Genomic DNA, 25474 nt, shown 5'->3' with positions numbered 1-25474 from the left:
TTTCTTCATCGAAACAACAAAGAGAAAATTGACAAATTCCTCCTTGCCCAACATAACCCTCAGTTCAGCCACCAACTGGAGCCCAGCTGAAATGCTGATGGGCCAGAGACTGCGGTCCCAGTTGGATCAGTTACACCCAAATTATCACCCGGATATGCCCCTATACTCATCCAAACCAGAACGGGAATTTAAAGTGGATGATCTAGTGTTTGCACATAACTATGCAGGCATCCGACATGGGTAAAAGCTAAAGTGATTGCTATTACGGGGCCCAAATCATATAAGGTGGAGTTAGAAGATGGGAAAATATGGAGGAGGCACATTGACTAACTCCAGACTAGGTGAGAAGAATCACTACTAAGACACAAAGATGGTGGAGGTATGGAGGCCATGAAAGAACCACAAACCACAAGGCCTGAGACTCTGCCCCGAGGAGCATACACACCTGAGATGGGAGGCGCGGACAACTCTGCACCGCTCCTACCAACAAACCAGCCTGACGAATTAAACTCAAACCTGAGAGTCAATACCGGGGACTTATCGGAGTCCAGTGGGGTCCCCCAAGGTGCCCCAGGAATAAAGGGCAGGGAGGATAGGCCAGCGCCCACCACGCGCAACAAAGAGTTCCAGGAGATTCCATCTCAGCCGGCGGGAGCAACAACAGGCTCGACCGTGCTGGCTGAAATCCCAGGGATGACTGAGCGGTGCAGGCCCAGTAGAACCATCAGATGCCCCACCTACTTGAGTGACTACATTACATATGTAGGTCACAGATTGGATAATCTTTCAGCTAGGAGAGGAGGGGTGTTACGTACGGATGTACGTAGAAATTTGTATGACCACGGATTGGATTGCATTTGCGGCAGGAAAAATAAAATGCTGTCAGTGGCCTGCCGGCAAGCCAAGGAGGGTTTAAAAGGTGAGCCGTGGCTGTCATGCCAGCAGTTTTGTACGATGACCAGTAACATACTGAAAAGATCTGAGGCTGCAGCTGATTTGTGATATTGGTGAATGGATGCTGCTCAGTAATGCATACCTGCACCCTCCTAACACATTGATCAGAAATTTCATGACCAGGTGTTGTCAGATGGTTAACTGCATAGATTAGGCCATCTGTTATATTTCACCTCCTGCTTTAAGGAAAGCAATTGGTGGTTGTTTTTCAACAATCAACTAATTGTTTTCAACCAATTGTTGGCAGGTGATAGCAAGGGAAGTCACCTGTTGCTTTAAGTTGTCCTGCATTAAATCACACTAGCCTTGTTGCTAAGCAAGAATAAAGCTAAAAATGAAGACAATGCAAGTATGCTGACATACATTTGTCTTGCTCATTGATTGGAGGAAAATACATTAACATGGCAGCAAAAAAAAGCCCCAATATGATCTAAAAGTATGCACAATCGGTTACTGTAATTCCTGTCCCCACTTTATACTTTTCTAATCGTTTGTGCAAGATAGAGAGAGAACAAATATTTTTGCTATACCAAAACTGGTAAATTTTTTTCTAGGCAATGTAGCACAGAGAAAGCTTGAATTAATCCCAATTTGCCTGATACATGAGAAATCACAAGTTGCCAATCTGATTCATTGTGTTATAACTTAAAAATTACAGACTTTCCCACTGTTGCTAATAATTATTTCAGCTTCCAGCCCTGTCACTCTTTGCCACTTTCTTGTGCTTTGATTTTGATCGTGTGTTAACTTTGGCACAACTACACTGAACAAGATTTAAATTAATGTCTTGTGGACTACAATATACAGAATGAAGGCAGACAGAAATTGTGGATCAGTGCTAGGATTTTGTGTTTAATATGTGAAGGAAACTAATAGCTACTAACAACTTTATTCACAAAATATCATTTCTGTCTATACTGTATATATACAATGTATGGGATGGTTGAGATGGTCTGGACCAATGGTCCTGGATTTTTTTTTTTTAATTTTTTTTTTATTCAATTTGTATACCGCCCTTCTCCTAGTGGACTCAGGGCGGTGCACAGCCAGAACTAAAACACATAACAATACAAAATTTAAAATTATTAAAAGAATTATATACTTTGGCCCAAATTTAAAACAATTCGAATTAAAACCCATTAACAGATTAAAAACTAAACAATTAAAAAACTAAAAAAGGGGGCGGGGATGGAAAAGAAAAGTTTTCAGGGCACGGCGAAAGACCCGGAGATCCGATATCCTTCTTATCTCCGGGGGCAAATCGTTCCAGAGGGCGGGAGCTGCCACAGAGAAGGCCCTCCCCCTGGGGGTCACCAGCCAACATTGCCTGGCTGACGGCACCCTGAGGAGTCCCTCTCTGTGGGAGCGTACTGGTCGGTGGGAGGCTATCGGCAAAAGGCGGTCCCGCAAATACCCAGGTCCTATGCCATGGAGCGCTTTAAAGGTGGTAACCAACACCTTGAAGCGCACCCAGAAGACCACTGGAAGCCAATGCAGGTCACGCAGGAGAGGTGTCACATGGGAGCAACCCCTCGCTCCCATAATCCCCCGCGTGGCTGCATTCTGCACCAGTTGGAGCCTCTGGGTACTCCTCAAGGGGAGCCCCATATAGAGAGCATTGCAATAGTCCAGGCGGGAAGTGACGAGTGCCTGAGTGACTGTGCGTAAGGAATCCTGATCCAGAAAGGGACGCAACTGGCGAATCAGGGGGACCTGATAAAAAGCCCCCCTGGCCACGGCCATCATATGCTCTTCTAAAGACAGCCGTGCATCCAGGAGGACGCCCAAGTTGCGAGCCCTATCCGTGGGGGCCAATAACTTGCCCCCAATAGCCAGCGATGGCACCAGCTGGCTATATCGGGACGCCGGAAGCCACAGCCACTCGGTCTTGGAGAGGTTGAGTCGGAGCCTGTTACTCCCCATCCAGATCCGCACGGCCTCCAGGCACTGGGACATCACTTCAAGGGCATCGTTGGGATGGCCTGGGGTGGAGATGTACAGCTGCGTATCATCAGAGTACTGATGGAACTCCACCCCAAAGCCACGGATGATCTCACCCAGCGGCTTCACATAAATGTTGAACAGAAGGGGCGAGAGGACCAACCCCTGAGGCACCCCACAAACAAGGCACCTCGGGGTCAACCTCTGCCCCCCTGCCAACACCGACTGTGACCGCTTGGAAAGATAGGAGGAGAACCACCGCAGAACGGTGCCCCCCACTCCCAACCCCTCCAACCGGCGCAGCAGGATACCATGGTTGATGGTATCAAAAGCCGCTGAGAGATCTAACAGGACCAGGACAGAGGAGCAACCCCTATCCCGAGCCCTCCAGAGATCATCCACCAACGCGACCAATGCCGTTTCCGTGCTGTGCCCAGGCCTGAAGCCGGACTGGAGTGGATCCAGATAGACAGCTTCATCCAGGTACCCAGGAAGCTGTCGCGCCACCACACTCTCAACAACCTTCGCCAAGAAGGGAAGATTGGAGACCGGACGATAGTTAGCCAAAACAGCCGGATCCAGAGCAGGCTTCTTGAGGAGGAGCCTCACCACCGCCTCTTTCAAGAAAAGAATGATTTCATCAATATGCTGATTAATCAAATAGTGCTGCCAGAGACTGCAATGTGAAGTACATTTATCTGTGAATAAGTCTCACTGAAAAGAGAGGCCTGCAAAGCATCTGGAAATTGCCTTGGTTCTCTCCTTATTGTTTTCTATAGTTTTTTCAGCAATGTGTCACTGTTGAGTTGTTTTGACTGCAACTTGTGTAATTTCATCACTAGGTTTGATTTGGCTGTATGCCAAAAATTTTAAAACAAATTTAAAAATGTTATATTTTACACAGAACATGATTTTCTGCACTAAACATACATGCTCATGCAGTATTTATTTTTGTGGCATCTGCAGCATCAGATTTTATTTTTCCTTGAGTTTTCTCTTGGTTCAGTTGACCTTTTGCAGTAATTGATTCTTACAAGTTAACATGCATTTTTAATCATATCTGATAGTTAAACACTATTCCTAAAGACAAGTATTAATCTATTATACTATTTTTTGCATGCTAAGCGTAAAGATTTGCTCCATGACTGACTGGACCATTATTTTCTTTCCTTATTTGTATGAGTTCCAAGGGAACACAATGTTATTCAAAGTGAGGAGATGTCAAATGTTATATATCTACTTCATTTGTACGAGAAATAATATCTTATGTAGGAAGCATGGCTATCTATCAGTCCTGGTCAATAATTTTGAAGCATAACCAAATAGACTAAACATTCTGTGAGCATGCACTTCAAATATAGACAAGGAACACTTAAAAAAAAGAAAGAAATGAAATTATTAGAATTAGAGTTCACCAATAGCAAGATAGAGTAGTTTGTATCTACAGCATTACCATGCTTATCTGTAACATCTGCCTCTGTAAGGCAGTTTTATTTTCCTTCAAAGAATTAACCCCCTTCTGTAATATAGGAGACTAGTTAAATTCAGTTAAAAGGAGGATTATTTTGTGGCTAAATCAGGTGTTGTTGTGTGATAGAGACATCCAGAAGCTAGCACATTTACCAAAGTACATATGAATGTCAATTTGTCAGAGCTTGAGCATAAATTAAAAATATGTTTAGGAGTATGAAAAATATCTGGCTTGAATCTGAAAACTCAAAGGCAGGAAAGGCAATAATTTATGCCAATGGGAAAATGGCTTATCCATTACTACTCCACTACTACAGCAAGTTAAAATAAGGTGTCAATTCTTTTTTGTGTGTGTGATTTCTAGGAGATAGGAAGTGGGTCAAAATTAAATCAACTCATTTCCCCAAAACATATAATATGAGAAAAATTGGTGTTGGAGTCAATGCTCAAATGGTACAAAATGGCAATATGGAAAAAAGACAGTGGTCAGAAAAATGTGGCCCATGGGCCAAATTTGACCTGATATCTATATATCTCTATCTCTATCTCTATCTCTATCTCTATCTCTATCTCTATCTCTATCTCTATCTCTATCTCTATCTCTATCTATCTATCTATCTATCTATCTATCTATCTATCTATCTATCTATCTATCTATCTGCTAAGAATGGATGGCTGTGCAGATGGCAGATCACTAGGACTAAGGCTTAGATGAACTTCTGGGATAAGGAGTGGGGGCCCAGGATCAAAGGCATGGTATCTTGAGTGGAAGTGGTTTATCAGCAGTCTCCTTGGCCACTGCTGGTGAATAGCTACTTCCTTCACCTACAGACTTGCCAAATATGCAGGAATTTGAGAAACCTTGATCCAAGACAAGCATTATAATTCATTATAATATATTGGATTAAATCTTTTAAAAAGTGTTTTTCTAATACTGCCAACTCTTATGAGGTGCCTATGGATCTTTCCAGAAATTTCTTATCTTCATTTTTAATTTGATTTCATAACTAATATTCATAACAAATATTTCATTACCAATATTCAGTCCATATTTCAGTGAGGAATAATCTTGCAAGATCCTTAAATTTTATTACATTGTCATCTTTCAGATGATAATTCAACATTCCTATAATTTACCTACAACTTAGAAAGTTTAGTGAGATAGGTAAATACATAAAGTTTGGCAGTCTTGTTTAAATCAAATGGTCTTCTTTTGTCAGCAAACATGTGAGTGAATTAAGAAGGCTGACATCCAATTAACACAGTCCTTTCCAAGCTTAATGAGCAGTGATAAATTTAAATCCTTTCTTTGGCACTTTTAAAGAAACTGTAATTACATGCTGAATGAACTAGAGAGATTGTTGTTCCATTGATTCATAATAAATTCTCCTGATTTATTTTCATTGAGTCAGAAAGCAGCTTTTTTGCAGTGGAAGCCATAGATTATTTAAATAATTCCCTCTGTTGTAGTAATATACAGTAAAATACTAATTCCTACAATATGTAGGACAATAACAAAGTACGATGAGCTATAATACAGCATTTTTATTTTTAGGCATTCAATTAGTATCCTCTCTGATTTTCCCTGTGGCTTTCCTTGATGTATTTTATTAGTGAGGAAAAGAAATGTCTTTTTTGTCCTGGCAACATTAGAGTCTTTATGAAATGATATTAGCCTTTTAATTAGCAAGTAAGGCTTTCTTATGCCAAATTGTTCAACCTTTAACAATGACATAAAACAACAAGAAGCAGGTTGAACTGCTTTTTTGTTTTTTATTTAATAATTTGAGCAGAGAAAATTATTACACTGTGCCATTTTCTGAGCTCCAGTCATGTTATGGTACTTTGCGTTAGTGTAATAATGTGTACCAGGAGAAAAACACCTAACTGCAGAATTCTAATTTAAACCAAGTGTCAGGAATGCAGCAATTTAGAGAATTCTTGAGGCAATTTACAGCTCCAGTATGTGTGTCATTTCTCACTTTTCAGCCTTAATGCTACTTTTGCACTGAACATTTGCACCTGGGAACTGTTTGTCTTCCCTAACTGGTAGAGCACCTGCAAATAGCCTGCCCCAGGATTAACCCAATCAGTTAAAGCTGTAATAATTTCTAAAGTATTTAATAAAATACTTTAATTTATTTCAGACGGAAGGAAGTAAAAATTATTGCAAAACATCTTGATCTTTCTGTCATTTGCATGTGGTTTGCATGTGAGCTGGAGCTTGTCTTTTTGTTTTAAGATTGTTAAAGATTAGAATGGCATTGTGACAATCAATTTTACTACTAACACATTTGTTCCTTTCCAAGGAACAGCCAAACCATAAATTAACCCCATGGGCTGATTCACACATTGTGCTGCAATAAAATGCAGCTAATCAGTTTGTAATTCAGGATGCCTATTGGAATGGGATTATTTCAGAGGCATAGTAAGTAGAATTCTTTATTGGCCAAGTGTGATTGGGCACACAAGGAATTTGTCTTTAGTGCATATGCTCTCAGTGTACATAAAAGAAAAAAAATACAATTCATCAAGAATCATAAGATACAACACTTAGTGATAGTCATAGGTTACTAATAAGCAATCAAATCATACTAGGAAATAAAACAATATAAATCATAAAGATACAAGCAACATGGTTATAGTCAGTGGTGGGATTCAAGTAATTTAACAACCGGTTCTCTGCCCTAATGATTTCTTCCAACAACCAGTTTGCCAAACTGCTCAGAAAGTTAACAACCGGTTTTCCTGAAGTGGTGCAAACTGGCTGAATCCCACCACTGGTTATAGTCATAAATGGGAGAAGATAGGTAATAGGAAGGATGAGAAGAATAATAGTAATGCAGTCTTAGTAAATAATTTGACAGTTTTGTGGGAATTAGTTGTTTAGCAGAGTGTTGGCATTGGGAAAAAACTGTCCTTGTGTCTAGTTGTTCTGGTGTGCACTGCCCTATAGCGTCATTTTGAGGGAGGGTAGAAGTTGAAACAATTTATGTCCAGGATATGAGGAGTCTGTAGATATTTCCATAGCTCTCTTTTTGACTCGTGCAGTATACAGGTCCTCAATGGAAGGCAGGTTGGTAGCAATTGTTTTTTCTGCAGTTCTAATTATCTGTTGAAGTCTGTGTCTGTCTTGTTTGGTTGCAGAGCCAAACCAGACAATTATAGAGATGCAGATGAAAGACTCAATAATTCCTCTATAGAACTGAATCAGCAGCTCCTTGGACAGTCTGAGTTTTCTGAATTGGCACAGAAAGAACATTCATTGTTGTGCTTTTTTGATGATGTTTTTGATATTAGATGTCCATTTTAAGTCTTGAAATATGATATAACCCAGAAACTTGAAGGTCTCTACTGTTGATACTGTATTGTCTAGTATTGTTTTCAGAGTGTTTAGTTCAAGATTGTTCTGGTTGCACCACAACGCTAGTTATTCAACTTCCCATCTGTATGCAGTGTCGTTGTTGTCTCGAATGAACAATGAAATGTTGTATCATCTGCAAACTTCGGTACTTTAACAGAGGGATCTTTTGAAATGCAGTCATTGATATATAGAGAGAAGAGAAGTGGAGAGAACACACAGCCCTGGAGGGCTCCTGTGCTAATTGTGCAGGTATCTGATGTGATTTTGCCTAGCTTCACCTTCTACTTCCTGTCTGTTAGGAAGCTTATGATCCATTTACAAGTGTGGTCAGGTACAGCTAGTTGATTTAGTTTAGTTAGAAGAATATCTGGAATGATGGTATTGAATGCTGATCTAAAGTCTACAAAGAGGACCCTTGCATACGTCTTTGAAGATTCAAGATATTGTAGGATGTAGTGCAGAGTCATATTAACAGCATCATCTGTCAATCTATTTGCTTGGTAGGCAAATTGCAAGGGGTCTAACAGCGGATCTGTGATGGTTTTCAGGTGGGCCAGCATTAGCTTTTCAAAGGTTTTCATAATTACAGATGTTAGAGCAACCGGTCTGAAGTCATTCAGTTCCTTGGAGGAGGGTTTCTTCGGCAGTGGGATGATAGTAGAGCATTTGAAGCAAGAAGGAACATAGCATATCTCAAGTGATTTATTAAAGATGCAGGTGAAGATGGGGGCCAGTTGGTCAGCACAAGCTTTTAACCAAGAAAGAGTTATATTGTCTGGGCCTGGTGCTTTTCCTGGCTTTTGTCTGTGAAATAGACCTTAAGTTTAAGTTTAAGTTTATTTATTTGTCAAGCATATATAAGATAACATAAACATAAACATAATTTGAATACATGAAAAGAGTAAGTAAAAAGGAATATTAGGACAGGGACAGTAGGCATGCTGGTGCACTTATGTACACCCCTTACAGACCTCTTAGGAATGGGGTGAGGTCAACAGTAGAGAGTTTAAGGTTAAAGTTTTGGGGGTTTGGGGAAGAAACTACAGTCAGGTAGTGCATTCCAGGCATTGACCACTCTGTTACTGAAGTCATATTTTCTGCAATCGAATTTGGAGCAGTTTACCTTGAGTTTGTATCTATTATTTGCTCTTGTATTGTTGTGGTTGAAACTGAAGTAGTCATTGACAGGAAGGACATTGTGGCAGATAATTTTATGTACTATGCTTAGGTCAGACTGAAGTTGGTATAGTTCTAAGTTGTCTAAACCCAAAATTTGGAGTCTGGTGGCATAAGGTATTTTATTGTGGTTAGAGGAATGGAGGACTCTTCTCGTAAAATATCTCTGGACTCTCTCAATGTATTTATGTCCAATATGCAGTGTGGGTTCCAGACAGATGACCTGTATTCAAGAACTGGTCTAGCAAATGTTTTGTATGCTCTAGTTAGTAGTACAACATTACCAGAGAAGAAGCTATGCAAGATTAGGTTAACAACTCTTAATGCCTTTTTGGCAATGTTGTTACAGTGGGCTCTGGCACTTAGATCTTTAGAAATGAGTACTCCAAGGTCCTTGACAGAGTGAGGGCCATCTACAAGGTCATGTCCATCTAATTAGTATGTTATGTTTTGATTTTTTTTGCCAATGTGCAAGACGGAGCATTTATTGGTTGAGATTTGAAATTGCCACTTGATAGACCAATCTGACACATAGTCAAGGTCTTTTTGAAGGGTAGTTGCATTGCCTGTGGTGTTGAGTAGTTTAACATTATCAGTGAAGAGAACACAGTCGTGAAGGTCATCTACAAGGTCATGTCCATCTAATTTGTATTTTACGATCAACAGAAGCAATTTGCACCTCGTTTTCTGTAATCATCAGAGGTGATGGGCCTAACGAGATGCAGTCAGTTGTAGGAGGTTTGGCTGTTGTAGGTGTGTCTGAGATGGGGATTATGGAGATGGGTGGCAGTAGTTTTCTCTCAAACCTACAGTAAAACACATTCAGGTCATCTGCCAGTTGTTGATTTCCTTCAGCATGGGAAGAAGGTTTGCTGTAACTGATGGCATTTTAAAGAATTTTCCACATGTTTGCTGGTTTATTTGTTGAGAGTTGATTCTTTAGCTTTTCAGAGTAGCTTCTCTTTGCTCCTGTGATCTCCCTTGTTAATACGTTTCTGGCCTGATTGTACAGCATTCTATTGCTTTTTCTGTAGGCTTCCCCTTTGGTATGACATACCTGCTTAAGTTTAGCTGTGAACCAAGGTTTATTGTTACTGTATATTCATAAGAGCCTTGATGGCGCAGCAGACTAAACTGCTGTTAAAGTAGCACTTAGCTGTCAGCTGCCTGCAATTACTGCGAGTTCAATTCTCACCAGGCTCAAGGTTGATTCAGCCTTCCATCCTTCTGAGGTAGGTAAAATGAGGACCCGGTTTGTGGGGGCAATAAGCTGACTTTGTATAATATAGAACACCGCTTAGGGGGGCCCAAAAAGCCCTACTAAGAAGGTATATACAAAAGTATGAAGGCTATTGCTTAATGCATTGTAAGCCGCCCTGAGTCTCCGGAGAAGGGCAGCATATAAATCAAACTAATAAATAAATAAATAAATAGGTTTCTGGTCGGCACACATAGGTCTTCACAAAAACTGACATATGATGTTACAGTATCTGTGAATTCATCCAAGTCTGCAGAGGTATCTTCAAAAACATTCCAATTAGTGCAGTCAAGGCAAGCCTGTAGCTTTAGCTTTGCCTCCTCAGTCCAAGTCCTCACTGATTTAATTGTAGGTTTCATGGTTTTAAGTCTTTGTCTGTAAGCAGGTACAAGGTGAATCATGCAATGATCAGAGTCTCCCACAGCTGCTTGTGGTAAAGACTGATAAGCATCTTTTAATGTTGTGTAGCAGTGGTCTAGAGTATTCTTGTGAGATAGAGACTACCTCTATCTCTAGTGAGATAATTGACATGGTGAAAATATTTTGGTAGCTCTTTCCTTAAGTTAGATTTGTTGAAATCTCCTACAACAATTGGAAGTGAATCTAGGTATTTAACTTCAGCCCACATAATCTGGTCAGCTAGAGTTTGTTATGCATTGTTTACACAAGCTTGTGGAAAAACATACACAGCAATTAGGAGAAATGAGGAGAACTCTTGTGGAGAATAAAATGGTTTGCAATTGATAATTAACGTCTCCAAGTCCACGTCACATAATTTCTTTAGTACAGTTACATTTTAGAACCAGCTGCTGTTAATATATAAACATACGCCTCTTCCCTTCTTTTTACCTGATGTTTCTGCAATTCTGCTTGCTCTTTGTATCCGAAACCCTGGGATATGCAGGCTGCTATGACTCATTTAGCCAGGTTTCAGTGAAGCAGAGAGCTGCTGAGTTATAAAAAACAGAATTGCATCTATTTAAAATAAGTATTTCATCCATCTTATCAGATAGTGAACATAATTTAGTCAGAAAAAGTGAAGGGAGAGAGGTTTTTATCTCACTTTTCCTTAGTCTATTTGAAATCTTCACTCGCTCACCCCTTCTTCGCCTCCGGCGTCTCCTCCATTTGTTTTCGTTTATCCATTGTTCATCCATTGCTTCTTCTTGTGTTAGAAACTTTTCTGCATTTGTAAAGATGGGGGGGGGGTGAAGTCACAGAAAGCTGCCCATCAAAGAAAAATTGCTTGATGCTTAGCAGTTGGTCTCTTGAGTATGAAATCCATAGTGAATCACAGAGAATGATAAAAAACAGCAAAACTATCAGAGAGCATTTTACCAAGACTGCCATCGGCAGCACCGTCTTAGCTAGTGAAGGGTAACTCACTGTAATATTAATGACACTTCTCTTATTTCCTTTACCATTAAAATAAAACATATTTGCCATTTCTGATGGTAGTGATGGCCAAGCAACTTAATAAATGGAGGTTGGTCAAGTGGATATTTGTAATGGAGCACTGATATGGACATTTTAAGGCATGCCCCAAGGATGAGAGGGTTAAAAATCTCAAGATGGGAGCTGCATGTGTGTAATGTGTAATTATAAAAAGGGATGATTCTTTGAAATTTCAGCCACCATCTTAGTATTTGAGTCCCACTATCTCATGAATGCCACTGCAATTTTAAAAGCATAATTTTTCCCCCCCAAGGACATACTGCAAATCATCCCTTCCACATGTCTGAAATGTGCCATATTATTACTTCCTAGCACCTCTCTAAAATGTACTCCAGTAAAAGCTTTTGATTTTTATTGTTCTTCCAAAGCTGCTGTCAGCTTTGGAAGCCATATTAGGCCGGAAGCTTCCATGCTGCCACCTTCTCATGTGTGGGAAAGTAGGAGGGGGGATTTAGTAGAGGGGTTGTCTGTAGATATAATAGCATTCTTCCTGTAGGTCAAAGTCAGGGCTTCCTGCATCTGGAGAAGGAGTGGTCGGAGTGATGCCTCGAGATTGGACAGCGGTTGATTGGAGCATGTGGATCGATTGAGGACTGAGGGGATTGGGGGTTTTTGATTTACTGCGGGAAAACCTAGACCTCTCAGATTCGGGTTTTCCCAGATGTGCCAGTTTACCTATTCTAGTAAATAGAACTTTGAAAATGCTTGCTTCAGAGTCTTTACTTGGAGCTGGGGTTTTTCTGGAATGCTGACAGCTGCTTCTTTTACAATGCCAAAAGAAAAATATTTTTCCAAAAGGAAAAAAAAATACTTTGCTAGTGAAGAATTATTGGAAATGAAAACAATTTTCCAGTACTCTTTGACTACAGGCAGCCTGAATACATATAAATAGAACAAGGCACCCAACAATAAATAAGTGACCCACTCTACTGTTATTTAAGACATCCAGATGTATGAGTTTCAGTTCCCTAAGTCTTCTCAACACTGTAGCCAAAACTACAGTCTCTTGTTGTTAGAATTATGAATCTCCTAAAAAGAATTAAGTGATGCTAACCATTTTTCTTTCTTGCAATTAGAGATGGAATAAATCTGCATAAGTTTGAAACTTGATCATATGTAACATTCTTTTCACTATTCAAGTCATTGGCAGATTTCCAACTTGCCAGATGGGAATCTTGGCAAATGTACTTAAATTACATGCCAATTTAGAATTGTTTTATCATGAATTGTTTATGATTCCAAGTATTAGTAGTTGGTTTATTATATGAGTTGCTAGCATGATTATTAGAGTTGCATTTTAGGAGTAGTTTGCTAAAATGTGCCATAATTTACAATTGCGATATAATCCAACAAACTTCGTTAAAAAAAATTATTGGATTTTTAAAAATATACACCAATATCAATACATGAACAGCGTGGCCTCTAGGTATAATTCATTTTGATACAAACAAGCAATAGTAGTAATAATAATAGTTGTTGCATTAATCAAGCTTATGTAATCCTAGTATTGATATACATGATTATTTTATTCAATATTTCAATGTTCCATTTGAATGCCAATGATATTATAGTGATACCATCTTTCAACCTCTGGTCCAATTCTGTTAATTCTTTATTAAAACCATACATTTTAGCATCTTTCTCATATTGAGATTGTATCTGCACTTGTGGCCACCATGCTATATCCATCCCTTGACTACTCAGTTCTTGCTTAGCTTTTAATTTCCCCTTTTCATTCAAAATATCTTTTTTCCCCATAATAATAACATTAGAGTGTATCAATGCTTCCATTGTAGAAAGCCAGACTGGTATTTTCAAATAATGTTGTTCTTTAATTTTTACACCATACTGATAGCAATGCATTTCTAATATAATGTCTTTGAAAATAGCTATGTATCTTATTCTTCCCATACCATAAGAAAGCATGCCAACCTAATTGAAGGTCATGTCCATCTAAAGTTAATAGTCTTTTATGCCTCAAATTAATCCATTCTTTCACCCATGTAAGTACTAATGCCTGATAATACAATTCCCAATCTGGCAACACAAAGTCCCCTCTTTTTTGGAATCTTGCAACATTTTCAGGCTTATTCTTGCTTTTTCCCCTACCCAAATGTATCTTAGTATTGTTTTATTTAATTCCTCAAAATATTTTTTCCCAGCTTTATTGGAATTGTTTGAAATAAATATAATAGTCTTGATAAAATATTCATTTTTATAATAGCTATTACTCCTATCAATGACAATTGCAAGTTTTTCCATTTCTCCAAATCTGATTTGATTTGTTGTATCAGTTTCATATAATTATCCTCTTTAATCGTTGTATATTTTGCTGTTAGTTGTATCCATGACTACTTTACTTAGTTAAGAAAGTTATGTGCATATCAATTTTTCCCATTAGCTCTCTTTTCTGTGTATCTGTAAGATTTTTAACTATATTTTTGTCTTTTCCTTGTTTATTTTCAATCCTGCAACTTCACCATATTCTTCTGTATTTTAAATTAACTTAGGTCTGGTTTCTAGTGGATCTTCTAATATAAAAACCAAATCATCTGCAAACGCCTGTAACTTATATTTCTCTTTTTTTATTTCCATACCTATTATTTCTTCATCTTATCTAATATTTCTAGTTAGCACTTCCAAGGTCAGTATAAATAGTAAAGGGGACAGTAGACATCCCTGTTTTGTGCGTTTTTTAAAAAAAGAGTTTTACAAAAAGAAGAAAAAAATTTACAAGTATTTCCCCATCCCCCCTCCCTTCCTTACCCTCCACCCCCCCCCGAACTTCCCAGAACAAAATACAGGGTATAACAATTAACAATCATATGCTAAACTAAGCTAATTAACTAAGGATTCCTATCCCCCCCCTTCACACTTTAACTCCCCTTTTACTTAACTAAATATAAATACTCTTAATTTTTCTATTCATTCATAAGCTATTTGATACTTTTTAGTCCGATATTTGTTTTGAATATAATCAATCCATCTTCTCCATTCCGATATATATCTTTCTTGTGAATGATCTTTCAAATATGCTGAAATCTTCGCCATTTCTGCCAGATTCGCTACTTTTAATATCCATTCTTCAATAGTAGGCAACTCTTCCTTCTTCCAATATTGTGCCACCAGAAGTCTAGCTGCAGTTATTAAATTTAAAATCAATTTAGTCTCTATAACTGTACAATCTGTGATTATACCCAGCAAAAACAATTGTGGAGTAAACTTTATCTTTTTTTAAAGAATATTTTGGATAATCCACCATATTTTAATCCAAAATGCTTTAACTTTTTTACAAGTCCACCATATATGATAATAAGTGGCATCTTCACAATCACATTTCCAACACTTAGATTGTAAATTTGGATACATACAAGCCAACTTTTTAGGATCTAAATGCCATCTATAGAACATTTTATAAAAATTTTCTCTTAAATTTTGTGCTTGCGTAAATTTTACATTTCTAACCCATATTTTTTCCCAAGTTTCCATCATTATTGGTTCCTGAATGTTTTGTGCCCATTTTATCATACAATCCTTAACTAATTCCATTTCTGAATCTATTTCTATCAATACATTATATAATCTTTTTATATGCATTTGACCTTGGTCTCTAATTTGTTTTACCAAATTTCCTCGTTCTGCATGATACCAATTCTCTGATCTTCTTTCCATCTAGCTTGCAACTGACCATACTGAAACCAGGTTTCAATTATTCTTTCTTCTTTTAATGCATTTAAAGATTTTAACTACAATACACCTCCTTCCATTTTAAGAAGCTCTTTATAAGTTCACCTCTTGCTTTTGTTCTACACTTATATTCTCTATCGCATGTCTGGGTATTGCCCATATAGGTATCTTATAATTTAACTTATATTGATACTTTTTCCAAACTCGTAACAAGGCATTCCTTAATATATGGCTTTTAAAGGTCTTATCCACCTTTTTATCATATAATAAGTAAGCATGCCAGCCATATAACAAATCATATCCTTCAATGTTCAATATTCTTTCTTCTGTTGAGTTAATTATTGTTAGGACAGCTGCTTCATAGTATAATCTTAGATTAGGCATTTTAAGGCCTCTTCTTTCACGTATATCTTGCATTATTTTTAACTTTATTCTCGGTCTTTTCCCTGCCCATACAAAATTATTAATACCCTTCTGCCATTCCCTCAAATTTTCATCTTTCTTGAGTATTGGAATCATTTGGAACAAAAATAGAAACCTAGGTAAAACATTCATTTTTATTGCTGCTATTCTTCCCAACAGAGATAATTGCAGTTTTCCCCAATTCTCCATCTCTTTCTGTATTTTTTGCCGTAACAATTCATAATTATTTTTATATAATTTTACATTTGAAGCTGTGATATATACCCCTAGATATTTAACCTTTTTTACTATTTCAAATCCTGTTAGTCTTTCTAGTTCTTCTTTTTACATTACCGTCATATTTTTAGTTATTATCTTTGTTTTTTGTTTATTTATTTTAAATCCAGACATTTGTCCATATTGGCTAATTATATCCATTAAACCTGTAGCTGATTGTACTGGTTGAGTTAAAGTAACAACCAAGTCATCTGCAAATGCTCTTAATCTATAATCATGATGTCTAATTTTAATTCCCTTTTTTTTATTTGACCCTCGTATTTTATTCAATAAAGGTTCCAAAGTTAAAATAAACAATAATGGTGATAGAGGGCATCCCTGTCTTGTTCCTTTTTCAATTTTAAAAGTTTCTGTTAAACCACCATTAATTATTATTTGTGCTGTTTGTCTCTGATATATTGCTCTAATAGATTGTGTAAAGTATTCTCCAAACTGCATCTTTTCTATTATTTTCAATAAAAATTTCCAATTCAATCGATCAAATGCCTTCTCCGCATCCAAAAAGATAAGCGCTGCAGGGACTTGGTTGTTCCTTTCCAAATATTCCAATAAGTTTACAATTTGTCTTACATTACATTTCATTTGTCTCCCGCTTATAAATCCAGATTGGTCATTATGAATCATTTGTTGCATGATTACCATTAACCTATTTGCTAATATTTTAGCAAAAATCTTATAATCAGTATTTAAAAACGATATTGGCCTATAATTCTTAGGTTGACTACGGTCTTGATCCTCCTTTGGAATCAATGAAATAAAAGCTGTTCTCCAAGAAGGGGGTACATCTCCTCCGGCTTGAATCTTACAAAATAGTTCCTTAAGTGGTTCTACCATTTCTAACTGCAAATTTTTATAATAAACAGCTGTCAGTCCATCTGTGCCTGGAACTTTACCCCCCTTTAACTGTTTAATTGCTAAAATAATTTCTTCCGAAGTTATTGGTTGGTTCAGTCCTTCCCTTTGCTCTGATGTAATTACAGGGATATTCTCCTCCTGTAAATATCTGTCTATATCTTTGCCTTGAATTGTATCACTAGCATATAACTTTGTATAGAATTCTAAAAAAGCTTTTTTAAACATATTTTGTTGATATACCTCTTTACCTTTGTATTCTATTTTTTCTATAGTACATAGCTTTTGTTTTTTCCTTAACAAGTAGGCGAACCATCTACCTGGTTTATTTGCATTACAAAAAGTGTTATGTTTAGCATATTGTAAGTTAGTTGCCACTTGGTCTGCCATCAACATATTAAACTGCCCTCACAACAAATTTATTGTTTCCTTTATTTTCTTATCTGTTGGATTTCTTATCTGTTGGATTTTCTTTTTTATTTCCTCTTCTAAGTCCCTCCATTTCTTTTCTTGTCTACGTCTATATTTATTATTCAAATATATTAAGGTTCCTCTCATATATGCTTTACTTGCATCCCAAACCATTTCCATAGGCGTACCCTTGGGCATATTCATAGCAAAAAATTCTTTCATTTGTTTTTTACATTCTTTCACATTTTCCTCATATCTAAACAAATTTTCATTTAGCCTCCAAGACTTTCTAGCTCCCTTTTCCTGCTCTAATTCCATCTACACCGGACTATGATCAGATAAAATTCTTGAACATATCTTTGTCTTCTTTACCCTAGAAAAGAAAGCATTAGTAATTAATATAAAATCAATCCTAGAAAAGGATTGATGTCTATCAGAAAAAAAAGTAAAATCCTTTTCTTCAACATTTCGTTCCCGCCTGAGATATCTCTCAGCTCCATATCATCCATTATATCAAAAAAAGATTTAGGCAATCTTGCATGATTTTGGGTATTTTGAAGTAATCCTTTTTTGTCTTTTTGGGTATCCAATACTCAATTCCAGTCACCCATTAATATACATGATTTATAATCCCATTGTATTATTTTGGTATGCAAAAGCTTATAAAATTTTTCTTGCTGTTGGTTAGGAGCATATACTCCAATTAAAAGTGTTTTCTTACCTTCTATTAGGAATTCAATTGCAATATATCTTCCTTGAGCATCTGCCTCAATTAATTTGGCTGTTAAAACTGTCTTTAGGTATATAACTATACCATTTTTCTTCTCTGGAGCAGATGCAACAAAATGTGTCCCTAATCTTGAATTTATCAAATATTTTTGATCTGTCTCTCTAATATGTGTTTCTTGTAAGCAAATTACATCGTTTTTAAACTGTTTCAAATAATGAAATATTTTCTTTCTCTTTTGTGGTGAATTTAAACCATTGACATTCCAGGTCAAAAATTTAGTTTCCATTCTTGGCACCTTGAAGCTTTAAGAGCGCCAGCTGAAGATCCTCCTGCACCTTTCTCTTCGGCCTTGCTCCTCCCACTGCTTCTGTTTTTGTAGCTTCTTGAGCTTTCATTTGGGTTTACTGTAACTTTAAATCTTGTTCTTTTTGCTTTGCTGCAGCGTGAGTCTGCCTTTGATCTTTTGGTTCTTCTCTTTTTTCTGCTACTTCCAAAGGTTGATCAGTACCAAAAAATTGCAATAAATCTTCTTCAATAAGCGAGGTCTCTCCTGCAGCTTGTGGCTGTTTACTTTCCTTCTGTCCCTGTATCGCCAGTTCTTCTTTTCTTCTCCTCATTTCCTGAGATGGTTGGCATCCAGTCTTTAATACGTTAGTATAAAAATCTCTTGCCTTCCAAATTGTGTCAAGACGATACCTTTCTCCCATATAATTCACCACCAATCCAGCTGGAACATCCCATCTAAACTGAATCTGTCGATTTCTAAGTTCATCCACCAAAAAAGCAAACTGCTTTCTGCTTCTCAACATTTTTGGGGGGATTTCTTTCAGCACTAAAACCTCTTGTCCTGCAATTTGAAGTTTATTTTTATAGAAAGCTTGTAAAATTTCATTTTGGGTCCTCCTCGTTGTAAAGTAAATCACAATGTCTCTTGGCAATTGATTCTGTCTAGCAAATCAGGAATTAACACGATATATTTTGTCAATTTGCAATGAGAGATCTGCTTGTTGCTCCCCAGTTATCTTTGCAAAAGCCTCTGCAAAGGTCTCTCTCAAGTTCTCTCGATTGTGTTCTCTCAGACCTCTTACTCTCAGGGCAAATTCCATCGCTCTATATTGTAACATCACCACTTCATCGTCTGCCCTATCCACCTTAGTCTGAACTTGATCCATTTTATTTTCCAAATTCAGATTGGACTGATTAATTTCTTCTACTCTTTCATCCAACAATTCAATGTGTTTTGCCAGACGCTGAAGCCATTACTATATCTTCTCTTATTTCCTTATTCTGAATTTCTATGACTTCTTTAAATTCAGCCATCTCTTCAGACACTCCCTTAATTTTCCTCTCTAAAAAAGAAGTTTGTTGCTTCAAAGCCTCCTGCAGAGATTCCTGTAAAACTTCCAAGTCAATATTTGTGGGTTTGAAGTAGACAAAGATTCTAGTTTTGATGGTTGTGCTGGCGATCCTCCAGTACTTTTAAAGCCAGATTTTATCTGTTTAGAAGCCATTTTTAGCTTTCAATTTATACTTCCTACAGCAACCAAATCAATAAATCCAAATGTTTTAAAATCTTTTTTAAGTATTATAGTTTATTTAAAGTCCAAACTGTAGTCTTTCCATTTTAAATCTTTCTTTCTTTGTTGTAGAACCCAGTAATCTTAAACAGCCTTAGAAGCGCTAATGATGTTAACTATCACTTTCACTATAACTTTCACTTTTACGCCCTGTTACAGTTCAGGCGCCATTTTTGCTTTCATTTTAAAAGTCTTAGAAGGAAGAAGTATAGACACAGAGTTAAAGTTCAGTACTTGCAGTTGCTAGGACTCCTGTTTTTGTTCTGCCTGCTTTAAGCTTATTTTGAATCTGAATGTTGATTGCAGGGATGGTCGCGGTGTCTTTTTCTGTTTGAAGCAGAAAAGCCTCGGATTCGGAGCTCAGTCGAACTACCAGGGAGCTCTCACCCTCCAAGCCCCAGAATTGCTCCTAGGGCTTTTGGGGAGCTCTACCTTTGTCCGGCTGCTCACCTTCCTTTCTTCTCCTGAGGGGAAGGTTTCCAAGCTGCCAGACAGCTGATTTGCACTGTCTTGGAGGTTTTAATGAAATCGCGGGGCTGACGATCCAAAAGGAGCGTCTGTCAATGCCTGCGGTGCCACCAGAAGTCCCCTTTTGTGCCTTTTTTTTATATCAAAATTCTCTGTCATGCCCCCATTTACCATCACCTTAGCTGATTATTTCTGATATATTGCTTTGATTATATTAATAAATCTCTCCCCAAAATCCATGAATTTTAATTGTAATAATATAAATTGCCAATTAACATTATCAAATGCTTTCTGTGTGTCTAGAAAGATCAACGCCATTTGTTTTCCAGGATGTGTTTCATAATAGTCCAATGTGTTTAAAATCATTTTGTATTGTTTTTAATCTGCCTCTTTGGCAGAAATACGTTCTGATTTACATGTATAAATTCATTCAAAAATATTTTTAATCTTTCTGCTATTATTGAAGCATATATTTTATAGTCTGCATTCAATAAGGATATTGGCCTATAATTTTTTATCTTCATTAAATCTGAATCGTCTTTCAGTATAAGAATAATATTTGCTTCCATCCATGAACTTGGTACTTTTGCTTCTAGCAGAACTTCTTTATAAACTTCCATATAACTGGGCATAATGTATCTTGTAAATGTTTATAAAATTCTGCCAGTAACCCACCTGGCCCTGGCGTTTTATTATTCTTTTGTCTCTTAATTGCTTCTGTCAATTCCATCATAGTTATTCATTCATTCAACATAGCCTTAACTGTTTTGGGTACTTTAGGAAGTTCAGATGGTTCCAAATATTGTTTTATTCTATTTTCTGGGGTTTTCTCCTGGTCATACAGTTTTCCATAATACTCTTGAATTATTTTTTTTAATCCTCATTTTGGTAATAAAGAGTCCCTTTCTCATCTATTAGTCAATGCATCAGGTTTTTTTCCTTCTCTTTTTCCAGTTTATATGCCAACCATTTTCCTAGTTTATTCACATTTTCAAAAAAGTTCTGTTTCACACTTTTGATTTTTTGTGCCAGTTCTTCTTTTTCCAATAAGTTCAATTTATGTTTTATTAAGTCCATTTGATTTTTTCAAATCTTTTTTTGTGGTTCTTTCTGTAATTCTAATTCTAATTTTTTATGTTCTTCTAATATTTTTTTATTTTGTTTCTTCTTATTATTTTTCTTTCCCATGTTATGGCTAATTCCCTCGTATACACATTAGCGGTAGCCCATACAGTTTGCAGGGAGGTCTCTTCTTTCCTGTTCTCTTTAAAAAAAAAAAAGTCCAATTCTTTCCCCATGATTTATATAAATTCCTTGTCTTGCAATATTGCTTGGTTCAAGGTCCATCTCAATTTTCTCTTTTGTCCTTTCCATATAACTTTTACTGGATTGTGATCTGCCCAAACATTTGATTCTATTTCTATCTCTTACACACATGCTTTCAATTCTGATGACATCCATACCATATCTATCCTTGACCAGGTACTACTTTAAGCCCTGCTACACCATAATCTAACAATTTGTATCTAACAAACTGTTGCAAACAATTCCCAATATAGGGTAGACTTCTTCAGTGTCAATCTTACCAACTTTGCATATACATTTGGAAGACTGGCTGGTTGTTAACAAGGATATTTTCGAAGAGGTGGAGCTGATGTCGTGACAGTACGACGGACGATCCTGTAGCTCCAGGATCGCCGTCAATATCTTCATTGCTGGACGGTCCTGTTTGGACCTCACTGACCCGTAGAGACAGTGATAGAGGAGGGCACATCCTGTTGATCCCAGGGGCATTGCAAAGTCCCTGGTTGATCCAAGAGAAGCCCTTTTTTCTGGCAATGAAGAGGCAGCCATTAAGCTGCTGAAGTTGGGACAGCTCCGGAACAGAAGAGATTGAGAGAAAGTGTGTCGGCTTGGTGAGAGACCTTTTAAATAGACTATTTGAAAGAATGCCCTGAGGTGGAAAGATAATTAAAATTGAAGACATAAGAAGTTAAGCGGTGGAATTAAGCCTGAGTCTAAGGTAGTTTTTCCTATTTTTCAATTTACTTCTACTTGTGGATGTTTGTGGACAATTTTATTCTTTAACCTGGACTGGATTGGATTGGACTGGAGATCTCCATCTTATTTACTTAATTACTAAATTTTTAGTGCCTTTTTATCACAAATTCTCTCTGGTTTTACACTGAAATGATGCTAGAAAGAAATATAACGATGATGGAATTAACTGAAGCCCTTAAAAAACAAAAGAATGGGAAGGCACCAGGCCCGGATGGATTACCAGCAGAATGTTACAAAACATTACAGGAATTATTGAATCTCTCATTGTTAGAAGTCATGAATGTGACTTACCCAAGTCATGGTCAGAAGCATATATTACACTTGTCCCAAAAGAGGATAACGACCCACAACAAATTAAAAAGTATAGGCCTATTTCCCTGCTAAATTCAGACTATAAAATCTTCACTTCAATATTGGCAGAAAGACTTAAAAGATATTTAAATAATTTCATACACTCCAATCAAAATGGGTTTCTGCCAAAAAGACAGATTAAAGACAATATGAGAATAATCCTGGATACATTGGAATATTATGAGGCACATCCTGAAAAGCAAATGGCTTTGATATTTTTAGATGCTCAGAAAGCCTTTGATAATGTGAACTGGAGATTTATGTTATAACAGCTGGAACAGATGGGCTTTGGTAGAAAATTTATTCAAGCCATAGAAGCCATATATTACAAACAAACAGCAATAGTAATGATAAATGGAGAATTGACAGAGTCTATTGAAATAAAAAAAGTTACAAGACAAGGTTGTCCACTGTCACCTTTATTATTTGTATTAACATTAGAAGTGCTAAATGGAAATATTAAAGACATAAAGACATAAAGGGAATGAAGATTCAAAAGGAAGAATACAAATTGCAAGCATTTGCTGATGGCCTGGTTTTTATTCTTGAAGATCCATTAGAATCAACAACTAAATTGATAGACAAAATAGGAGAATATGGAAAAGTAGCTGGTTTGAAAATAAATAAAGACAAAACGAAGATCTTGACAAAAAATATGTTAATAAAACAAAAAGAAGAACTGGCGGAAATATCAAAGATGCAGGTCACAAATAAGGTTAAATACTTGGGAATATATCTGACAGCAAGATGCAGTGCATTCAAAGAGAATAACTATAATAAACTTAAGCAAAGGATAGTGACAGTTATGGCAAAGTGGGAAAATTTACAACTGTCATTGATAGGGAGATTATCAACGATTAAGATGAACATATTGCCTAGAATCCTATACTTGTTCCAGACAATTCCAATCAGACTGGGGAAAGATTATTTTGAAGATTTGAATAAAATAGTGCTGAAATATATTTGGCATGGTAAAAAAGCGAGGATAAAACTAAAATTGTTGCAAGATGCCAGAATACGAGGAAGTTTTGGCTTGCCTAATTGGGAACTATACTATCAAGCTACAAATTTGATGTGGATTAAGGAATGGATAAGAAATGCCAGATTATTGATCTTAGAAAGGCATGATTTGTTATTGGGTTGGAATGCCTTTTTATGGTACAAGGAAACAAAAACACAGGGGTATTTTAGAAGACATTTCATACAAGAGGCTTTGCTATTAAACTGGGAGAAGGTAAAAAAACAACATTATTTAAAAATTCCAGTCTGGTTATCATCTATTGAAGCATTCTCACATTCAATAACATTTAGAAAGGAACAAATTATTAGATATAGTGAATTATTGAATGAAAAGGGTGAACTTAAATCTTTGCAAGAATTAGAAGTACAAGGTATAAAGATTAATTGGTTTTCTTATTTGCAAATACAGTCTAGACATGATAAAGATTATAAGACAGAAGAATTTTATAACAATTTGACTAGTCTAGATAAAATCTTAACAGGTACTGATGAAAACATAATTAAAAAATTGTATGGATATTTATTAGAGGTTAAATTGGAAGATGAACAAGTAAAGAAACAATGATTGCTTGGGGGAAAAATTTGGACATGGAATTGTCTTAGAGAAATGGCAAAAATTGTGATCGCAAAATTATAAAATAACAATGTCAATTGCATATAAAGAAAATTTGTATAAGATGTTTTACAGGTGGCACCTACCCCCAACGAGAATTGCTATAATGTTCAAGAATAAATCTGAAAAATGTTGGAAATGTCATCAGATACTGGGTTCATATTACCATATGTGGTGGACGTGTGCAGAAGCCAAAAGATATTGGACTAAAATCCACACATGGGTGGAAAAAATGACACAAAAACACATAGACTTTAAACCAGAGATTTTTTTATTGGGGATTGTACCTGAAATATACAATAGAGAATTTAGATATTTGATTGTGAATGTATTAACAGCGGCTAGAATTGTGTTTGCTAAAAATTGGAAAAATGAGAAAATGCCAACGCAAGACGAAGTTATTAAGAAAATAATGGAATGTGCAGAAATAAGTAAATTGACATTTGAAATTAGAGAACAAGAAGATAAACAATATTATAAGATATGAGATCTATTTTACCAATGGTTAGATAAAAAGACATGGAAATGAAATATGATAGAGGTTTCTTCTAATGCAAGAAATGTAGAATTATATAAAACATAATATAAAGATGTACTGTTATTGGGATGATTTAGGAGAATGAATGGCATAATATAAATTAACTCAAATCTTAGAGTATTTTGTATGAAATGAGGGAAGAAACAGCCATAGTTAAATATATGATTAATGAGGATAATAATATATGGATATATATGAATAGAGTGAAGATGCACAAAAGATTTGTAACCAACTGATACACTGTTTGTATTTGCATTGAAGATGGTTTTTATTTGTTTTTTATATTTGTTTAAAAATATTTTTTTTGTCCAAAAAACAAACAAACAAAAAACAAGGATATTCTCCATGACTAGACTTCTGAGAAAGAAATGGTGAACTGAATACATATTCATGAAAAATGGAGCTCATTACCACAGTGAAATGAAGGGTAAGAGAATAGATCGGCTCTTTGTAATTTCCTGTCTGGACAAGCAGTTAAAAAACAGCACAACTTTTCTCAAAATCTGTTCCTGAAAATAGAATCAAAGTTATCATCAAATCCAAGAATAATAGAAACATTCATCTGAAACAGCTGTATATTCCTTAGCCAAACAAATGCATTGGAGGTTATTTTTTTTCTTTCTAAAGTGGCTTACCTAGGACAAAACATTGTACTGCTTCTATTCAGATAAGGTAGCTAGCATTTACCTTGCCAATTATGAAGTCTTATGTAGGAAGAAATCCTGCATTTAACAAGATTTAAGATGGATAATTAAAAAATATATTCAAAATTAATTACACTGGTGCTTGACAATGTATTCATTTCCATTAATGCTATCCTTTAAAAAAAAAAAATCTATTCCATAGTTC

The 25474-nt window shown here is 36.3% G+C and overlaps 1 long non-coding RNA gene across 2 annotated transcripts in view; it reads right to left on the bottom strand.

Annotated features, from left to right (window-relative positions):
• Positions 1-14435: 14435 nt before the first annotated feature.
• The window catches only part of LOC148112634 (uncharacterized), a 68963-nt gene continuing 57924 nt past the window's right edge, over positions 14436-25474 (bottom strand). Inside the window, exon 5 of one of the 2 annotated variants that reach the window (XR_015729153.1) lies at positions 14436-14755. This is a non-coding gene — a long non-coding RNA (uncharacterized LOC148112634). Of the gene's footprint in view, positions 14756-24319; positions 25135-25474 lie in introns of those variants that run through there. The other variant, XR_015729152.1, reaches the window with a different exon arrangement.

Source organism: Pantherophis guttatus, chromosome 8 (genome assembly GCF_059756535.1).
Source record: "Pantherophis guttatus breed Tessera chromosome 8, ASM5975653v1, whole genome shotgun sequence".
Classification (NCBI taxonomy): domain Eukaryota; kingdom Metazoa; phylum Chordata; class Lepidosauria; order Squamata; family Colubridae; genus Pantherophis; species Pantherophis guttatus.
Note: the sequence above shows the minus strand (reverse complement) of the source record. Positions and strands in the feature narration are given on the sequence as shown.